A 9,513-nucleotide genomic window follows, 5' to 3' on the forward strand; every position below is an offset into this window, starting at 1 on the left:
ACTGTACGTCCCTCTTGCATCCATCTTGGAAGAAGACCTTTCCCTGCTGAGCTGACTTCTGTCGAACGATGGCCTCCGCAATGTCTGAATGGAGGCAATTAGCAGGATGGCTGTGGTCTAATGCAGGACAGGTCAGAGCGTCAGCGATAATCAATAACCAGTGATGAGCGGCCCTTATTTCAGGCTCCCCGCTGTGCACTTTACCAGTCCCCTGTAGACTGGATTATATGAAAAGCTTGCTGACGGACGTAAAAAGCATCTCTCCGGAGGGCGTGGGAGTAATCGCATCCTCTCACACTGACTACGACGTTTACTAGCAGCTTTCTGGAGCGAAACGTTTCCTATCGCATCCGGCCAGAGACCAGATTTATTGTCTGAGGGCCTCCGCGTGCCTCGAGATGCTGGGCAGACCCATTTTTCACAGTTTCATCTTGAGGGACTGCATCCCCTCAGAACACATGCTGGTGTTTAAATAAATTTGGCCACGCCAGACACTTGGTCACTACCCTCCTGCCACCTCCAGAGTGGCAATTAACTCTCAGTGGAGCGGCTATGACCGACAGCTGAAACGAAAGCTTCATTACCGGGGCCTGCGTCGCCTAGCATTACATCCTTCTCCGTCTCCATACCTGTCTGTCCGGCACGATTGCCCTGCCACCTCAGCAGAGGGTGCGCTGTTCATTTGCATGTCTGTGGACCTGCAGGATGGCTATGGGTGACCTCTTCCATCTGCTTTCATAAGAAAGCTAAATTTACCCCTTCCTGCTGTTCCTGGGCCGGACCTCTTTCCTACTGCACCTCCAGGCGCGGCAGTTCATTCACAGGTGAGGATGAAGGTTCTTGAAAGGTTCTTCTGAGTGTTGGGAGATGCACGTTCATCTTAATCCAGGTCAGGGGGGCAGGTAAGAATGCGTTGTTCTCCCTCCTGCCATCAGACTCACTGCCAACTCGCTACATCACTAAACGACTGTTAAACTCACAGAACGCTACTTTCACCCTCACGCACAATTTCAACCGTGTACCTAAAAAGCAATCTGCCCATTTTGCATGTTTGTCTCGTCTCGTTTCAAATATCTTATTGTACATTTTACATTTTTACATTTTCAGCATTTATCCAGATTGACTTACAATCAGTAGTTACAGGGACAGTTCCCCCCTGGAGACACTCAGGGTTAAGTGTCTTGCTCAGGGACACAATGGTAGTAAGTGGGATTTGAACCTGGGTCTTCTGGTTCATAGGCGAGTGTGTTACCCACTAGGCTGCTACCGGCCATTGTACAATGCACAGCCACTTAAAGGCATCTTCTCTGATGTTCTACCTTGTTTAGTGTACAGAGATTTTGATAGTTCAATTTCAGTGAATTTTTTCTAAATTCATATCTTCATCTAAATGATGTTTTTTATAAATGTCTTTATAAATGTACTATGGTGGGAGTGTCTGTGTGAAACAGCACTTGTGTACAGTATATATTGTATTGACAATAAACCTCTCGCACCATTCCTATACAAAGCAAGGGCTTAATAACAAAACCGGAATACAACAGGGAATACAATAAGGAATACAAAAGTACCCAGTGACAGTCCATTGACACACCCGAACATCAGCTCGTTCACCTAAAATCAGGCAAAAGAATTTGATGCATCATGGCCAGGGCTGAGAGACTCAGGCCATAAGGATGCTGGACGAGGTCATGTCACCACACCTCACACCTCCCAAACTGACCACCTGAACGTTCACTGTGTTTACTGCAATCTGCACTGGTACACTGGTCACTGCACAGTCTACGCACCGTGCATATCCACATTCTCTTGCATTACAGCTTGCCTACTTTTTTTTTTTACAAATTTTTACCTGCCTTATCTCCCTTTTATTCTATATTTCTGACATGACTATGACCACTCTAAAACAGAGTGGTTCAGGAGGCATTTCGCGGCGTGTTGTACTGCTGAAACTATGCATGTGACGAATAAAAATCTTGAATCTTATACTAACCACTCAGCCAGATTGTGAGGTGCATCGGAAAAGCCTGGGCCGGAATGCCCAGGGAGCCCACCACTCCAACAGAGGGTGGGCCTCCTGAAATGTATTCCGATTAAACTTCTGCAGGGTTCAGGGCTGTTTTTGGCACCAAAATCACTGTGATTAAATAGAACACACACACACACACACACACACACACATTTTAGATACTGGTCTAAGGACTCCACAGCTATGCACAGTCACGACAGTCTGAAATGCGAATGCTGTTCGTTGTGAGATTGGTGTTGTACTGGGGTAAACACTGGGGATTCTGTCAAACCTTGGCTGACCCAGGGCTTCGCGTCAAGGGCTTTTCTCCTGCTCATTTCTCCAATAAACGCTGAACTGAATCAGCCCGAGGGCCATTTCTTCTGCCTCATGCTCATAGCAGAGGCAGTTGAGTTTAATCCTCGGAGCAAATTCGGCGGCAGCTCTCGTGTTTAAGACAGCTGCATAATAAAACGGCACGCAGGGAGCGGTGCGGGACAGGGCTATTTTAAGGCTCATCTCTCCCTCGCTCTCTCGTTCTTTGCTCACCCTGCCGCTAGTCATTTTTTGGGAAGAAAGCGTGCAACGTGTCTCTCTGTTTGATAGTTCGAGGACGGAAGCGACTGCTACAGAATGACGCGCCGCTTTTCCCCCACCGACGTTCACGACGTCTGCATCAGCGGAGGGACCGGTGCCGAGCATCTCGCCACGGCGGCCGTGGCATTTTGCTGCGCGTTTATGCGACCGATCCGAGATGGATGGAGGTGCCTGGTGCATCCCAAGCGGTGGCATGTGATCAAAGGGAGGATGAGTCGATGGTTCATTAATTGCCTGGCGAGTTGCTGAGAGAACGCAGACTAATTACAGCATTGGAAACTGGTCCTAAAGATTACTTTAAGCTGTTTATTAAAAAGGGGAACGTTTCTGAGGGAAGCAGAGCAGCCAGTCCTGTGAAAAAGGCTTTCAGAGATGGAACACTAAATTACTTGTGGTCCATCAATAGCCATTAATGGAAACCTATTAATTGCCTCTTTTCCCCCACTCTCTTCACAATTGCCTGGCTGAGACAATTCACACATCAGTACAAGTAGATAAAAGGGCCACATGACTTAGCCAATGGGCACGTTCCTCAGTCCTCGGTAATCCAAAGCAAGTGGAACTCTTCTCAGTCTCTCCCCTCATCCCCATTTCCAGACAATGTCGTGTCACCGGGAGCTGGGGGCTCTCGTTTGTGAAGGAAACCGTCCCATCATTAGGGCCGGGCTTCAGAGGCCTGAGCTAAGGGCAGGTTTTATGCCAGAGGAAGGTCTGAGGAATTTGGCTCCCCTACACTTGTTCTGTACATGCTAATTATAAATCCCCAACTGAGATGCCTTAACGCACTCAAGGTCTGTTCAAGGTTGGTGCGTCGAATTCTATGTTCAAATCATTTCAGATTTATGAACACTGCTGACAAATGCAATCCAAATATTCTCATGATAAAATCTCTCTTCTTCTTTTATAACTGAAATGACATTTATGATGGGAATTTGATAGGTGTATTTTGTTTTTATTAATTGCCTCACCCCATCCTAACATAATTGTGTCATATTTAGTTTCCCTGCAGAAGTTATGTCATCATTCATCAAAGGGAAACACATTCTGGCATCTGGCCATATGCATAACCTAGATTTTATAGCTGGTGGTGCTTGTGTGGATTGGACAAAATTTTTGAGGTTAATGCCTGATGACGGATTTATAAAATCACTGTATCAAGGATCGTTGGGGTCTCAGTGGGAGTTGAATATTTAATTTAAAACACAGTTTAAGCCATGGCCAGACAGAATCCACAGCAACCTTATCAAAGTTAGGAAGAAAAGTGTGAATAAACATGCTTCATAACCCTACACCCAACAGGGTAAACTGATGTTCACAATTTATCTTATAGTTTGGTAATTTATTAATTGCTACATTACTAGCAAAAGTCTGGTTAAGGTTCATTTTTCCACAACTTTCCAATTATTCTCTTCAATAAAGCGGTCAACATCGAAAACATGAAAAGACATCAAAGTCCAGCCTCTATTTTATATATTTGGAGTCCACTGTTAAAGCCTCAGAGGCGACAAACAAATACAAGCTAAAGATGAGCTTAGTGACCACAAGTCATTATTCCACTGCAGACCAGTCCTGCAGCCTACCAAACCCAACAAGTCATTAGAGACGACATCAAAAGGGAAGCAGGATGATAACATGTGATTTCTCACGGGGAAGGAGTCTGGCTGCTGCTCAGGGCCACAGCCAGGATATCTTTTTGGAATTAAAATGACTGTACTACTTTAAAAATAACACATTCTTACATTTGTGGTAGTGATATAACAAATTTTGGTTTAAAAAGTCCACATGTACACATCAAATTCTGCGATCCCACACATAATTATGTTCCCAGAAGTTTCAGATTTAAACTCACAACAGGGATATTTCCATAAACTAAATGATAATGTGATGGTATAATAGAGCAAACAAACGATCTAAGTCTTTTCAGCACATCTTTCTCACACACCGATGTACTTTTCTGGACCTTTTCCTTAGCGCCTTCACTCCTCTCCTAACAGCTATACTGGATGTGAAAGTGGAAGTGAAGTGAAAGTGAAGTGGTTGTCATTGTGATACACAGCAGCACAGCGTGACACAACGTAATGTGTCCTCTGCTTTTAACCATCGCTCTTGGTGAGCAGTGGGCAGCCATGAAAGGCGCCCGGGGAGCAGTGTGTGGGGACGGTGTTCTGCTCAGTGGCAGCTTGGCGGTTCGGGATTCGAACCAGCAACCTTCTGATTACTGGAACACATTGATGCAGAGCATTTTGTGAGGACAAACTTTGGCCTGTGAGTTGACAAATGCTTTGGGGTGAAGGCGGTAGGTCTGACTTGACAACGGGTGGCCATGGTCACCCAATGGCACCATGTGGCAACGCCCCTGCTGCTACTGTCTGAAGCACAGAAAATGGGCAGGGCCAACGGATCGACACCATTGTGTAAAATGATATTTGTGATATTCATATTCATTCGTAACAAGCATGGTCATGGTCATTATTCATACAGCTCTGCAAACTGTCCATGTTTCAACCTGCTCACCATATTATCTAGGATTGTCGATACAATTCTAGTTAAAGCAATATAATACATACCTTATCCCAAAATATCCAAAAATCAATTTTGGGTGGAAAACCTGCTGGAAGTGTGATAAATTAATTTAAATTTGCATTTTTAATAATTAAATATGCAAAATTTCTGGCTCACAGTTGTATTTTATACAGCTGTCACGTGATACGCTGCACCGGCATCCCGTGAGAGGACCAGGAAGACAGTGACAGGTGATTCTCTTTTGATGCGATTATTTGCAAATTGGAAGAACAATAAAACTGCCAGACTCCCTTGGTCTGGAGCTCTATGCAAGATCTCGCCTCATGGAGTTTAAGTGATTATGAGAACGGTGTGGAACCAAGCCAACACTGAAAACAAAAAATCATTAGAATTACGTAAATGTATAATGGACATTGTTTCCACATGATTCATTACATTTAGGCTGTCCTAAATCCTTTATTAAATCCAACAACAGCAACATTTATTTCTTATATAGCCCATAATCACATACAGTATGTCTCAATGGGCTTTGACATGCCCGACAGTTGACACCCCCCACACTTGACCCTTCTGCACACATGGAAAATCTCCTCACAAAAAAAACTGAAAAAAGAAATGAAATCCATTATTTTAAGCCATACATACACGTCCACGGGCTGACGGGGAAAGGATGCGCAGAGATGGGACAACGTGCAAACGGGATTTATTTAACACAACAAAAGAAAAACTGGGTAAACAACAAAGGAACCAACAAAAAGAAACCCGCAGGCCTGTGGCGCTTGCCAGGAACTGAAAACATTACATATGATTTAAATACGATATTCTTACATGATGCTAAACTGTGTGACGTCCCATGGCGAAGTATGTGTCTGTCTCTCTCTCTCTGTAGTGTTACAGGGAGGCTCCTCGTCAGTACATGATTGGACTCCTCCCCCTTCCTGTTGTGATTGGTGGGCTGTCATATGGCAGAGGGCTCAAAATGGCGTCTGTTTGGGACAAGAATAGTGTGGTGTGAGTTGAAGGAATGTGACCAGAAGACAAGACAATAACACAGACTTGAGTCACAACTCAACTGACCAGAACCGCTTTGTGTGTGTTTGTCGGTTTACATTCAAACGTTTGTAATAAACGATTAACCGTAAGTGCAGTCGTGTCGAGGGACATAACAACTGTGAAGTCCAATTCATGTGATTAATTTAAGTTAATTTAAAAAGGTTTAATAAACTGCACATATACCATACTAATAGGACACTAAAACAAACCAAAAGCAAGAGGGGCATGAGACATCCACTCAAATAGTCTTGATCAGCCAATCCCAATAGAGAGTATCTGGGGTGATCATGACCCAACACTCCTGCCAACAGGCTTCACCTCTTGTTCTTTTCTGTGACGCTTGGCATTTTTCAGTCACAGCCATTTAGCAGTTGAACAGGAGGGGTTGCTCAAAATGATCACAGCAATCCCTGCGCCTGGAGGGTATGGAAGCTGACCCGTAATTGAAAGGTTGTGGGTTCAAATCCCAAATCGCTGTACTGTCCCCACACACGTCTGATCCAATGAAATTTCTTTGGGTATTTTTGGATATTCCAGCATGACAATGATCCAAAACACACAGGATTGGCTCAAGAAGAAGCATATTAAGTCTTGGAGTGGCCTGGTCAGTCTCCGGATCTTAATTCCATACAGAATCTGTGGTTTGACAAACACCAGCCTTGAAAAAAGAGGAGTTATACAAAATCCCAGTGAGATATGTACAAACCTTTTGGCCAACTACAAGGAACATCTGACCTCTGTGACTGTCAACAAAGGTTTTGCCGCCAAGTAGTAAAGCACATTTTACGAAAGGAAAAAAATGCATATTCATTTATGACTGTTTTATTGTTCTGTCTCTCACTGTTCAAATAATTCTACCATTGAAATTATAGACCATTCATTTCTTTGTTAGTTGGCAAAGCTGAGCTGTTGCTTTATGAATTGCCTATGTTTCTGATATTGATAGAACGTATGGCGGCGTCCCAACAAATCTGTCCTGGGCTTAGCAGGGCACCTTTGCACCCCCCCCCTCCTATCAGCTGTGCTTAACTTGGTGTGTTGTACATGATACAATATACCTCACCAACAGTGTTGATAAACCAACAACCAAGTACCATTAGGTCAGGTAGCTAGATAAATGCATAGTTAGAGTTCCTTAGCTTGATTCCATCATATATGTTATTCCTAGTCAGGTTTCCCACAAACTCTCTACCAGACTGATTCCGTCTGACAGTCCATAAGTTCACGTGTATTATCACCCCAAAAATGTGGAATAAAGGTGGAATAAATTGCTCATATTTCAGCTTTAACGAATGACTTTGTGGAGTGGTGCAAACTGTACAGTTCACCCAATTATCACATGAAGGGTCCCTCCACACTTCTGTGGACAGTCCTGCCCCCCTCTTCATATACGGTACATCAGAATGGCTTACGAGGGATGCTGTTGTGAAAAACCTTACCCAGAGGAAATTAGGCTGAGCATATTTGACTTGAAAGGATTATTTTCTTTTGCAGTAACCCCGAGGCCTTCCTCAAACTGCATAACCATCATTTTGCCTGTGCTGCTGTAGCTGTCTGCAGAGAAGCCCAACCATAAACATGTATATGGTGCATTGACAGTTTTTTGGGGGACATTTTCTACTCCACTGTCTCTGTAAGACAAATTGTTGTGATTATAAGGATATTAGGAAACACACCATTCCCATGGTTTCCGCAGTTGTGTAAACTTTTATTTCAGGCAACTAGTCAAATGTTTCTGCTTTGAGCAAGCTAAAGACGTTCACCTCTTGTTTGGGGCATTTTTTGTTTTATGTGATTTCAAAAATGTTGGTTCCACTTAAAATGAGAAGTGACATAATAGAGCAAGTGGTACATCTTTCCTGACCCTGAATTCAGAGCAAGACTACTTTATGGTAAGCAACATAGTAGACATGAGGTCTTCCACTGCTCCTTGCATCTCAGACCGTTTTTCCACTCATCAGCACACCATCACATCTCTGCGTTTAGATACGCAAGCCCTTCATTTGGCCCTAAATGGCCTTAATCAGCTAATTAAGTGTGTGTTGATTATGTTAACGGGGTCATGTCTAGGTACTTATCCCCAACTGTTGGATACGGTGGCACGCTGTGTTGGTTTTTTGGACGCTTCCTCACCGGCGTCTGCCTCCAAGACGCACTTGAGAGGTATTAGCTTTCGGTCGCATGGAAGAGATGCTAAGTTATTCATTAGCATCGCCATTGGCTGCCCCAGACAAAGCTCAATTGTTTTGTGGGCCATAACCAGTGCCAAAAGGCTTTCAGGTTCAATTACATAAACCCAAGATGGTTCTTTAGTGACACGGCTTCCCCGTGCGGCTTAGCTTTAATATGCATGAATAAATATTTATGGAAATGATTAAGGGCTGCCAGGCTTTACATTTCATTATCATATTAATATCAGCCTGACTGAACTGGCTTTGTGTGTTTTTTGCAAAAGGATTTTAATCATATTGTCACAATTTGTCCCTAAATAGTCATCCAGAGCCTGAAAATTTTTCTTAGTCGGCATATAAGCAAGAAATATGTTGCAAGAGACTTTTTACAGTTTCTTTATTGGTTTCATAATCTAGGACACTGTTTGTCTGTAAACACCTAAAGTCATAAATAGGATTAAATGGGGTGGTGGTAGCCTAGTGGGTAACACACTCGCCTATGAACCAGAAGACCCAGGTTCAAATCCTGCTTACTACCATTGTGTCCCTGAGCAAGACACTTAACCCTAAGTTGCTCCAGTGGGGACTGTCCCTGTAACTACTGATTGCTCCTGATAAATGGCGTAAATTGACAGTTTTTCTTGGAGAACACCACAGAACGTAGACAACAGAACAGAACAATAATGCCTTGTGTAGCTTTGTGTATTTTCTGCTGCTAGCAAATCTAAGGAAACGCGGGGTAAGAGAGATATGTGGAAGTGCTTTTCGTACAGTGATTTATGAGGGTTTACAAACACAAAGAAAAGGTTTATTTCATTTCCATAAAGTGTCTAGGAACAGCGTTAAAGAGAGCAGAATTGCACAGTGCGCTCCGGCAGTGCGGGGGCTGTTTGTGGATTTGCTGCATCAGTGCTCGCCTGGGCGCTTTTCATCTTCGGGCTGGTGCAGGAAGCGCGGCCAGCCCATAATAAGCCATGGGAGAGAAGCGAGCAAGGCTCCAGAGGGTCATTACCACCAGCTCTTTTTATTACTTTATTTTCTGATGAACAAAAAAACAACAGGGGGAGGAGGGGAAGAAAGAAGAAAGGAAAAAAGACGCCTCGCTAATTGCAGACAGGAAGACACACGGAGAAGGAAAAAAAAAAAAAAAAGAGGACTGGA

This window comes from Denticeps clupeoides, chromosome 19 (assembly GCF_900700375.1).
Source record: "Denticeps clupeoides chromosome 19, fDenClu1.1, whole genome shotgun sequence".
In the NCBI taxonomy this organism is placed as follows: domain Eukaryota; kingdom Metazoa; phylum Chordata; class Actinopteri; order Clupeiformes; family Denticipitidae; genus Denticeps; species Denticeps clupeoides.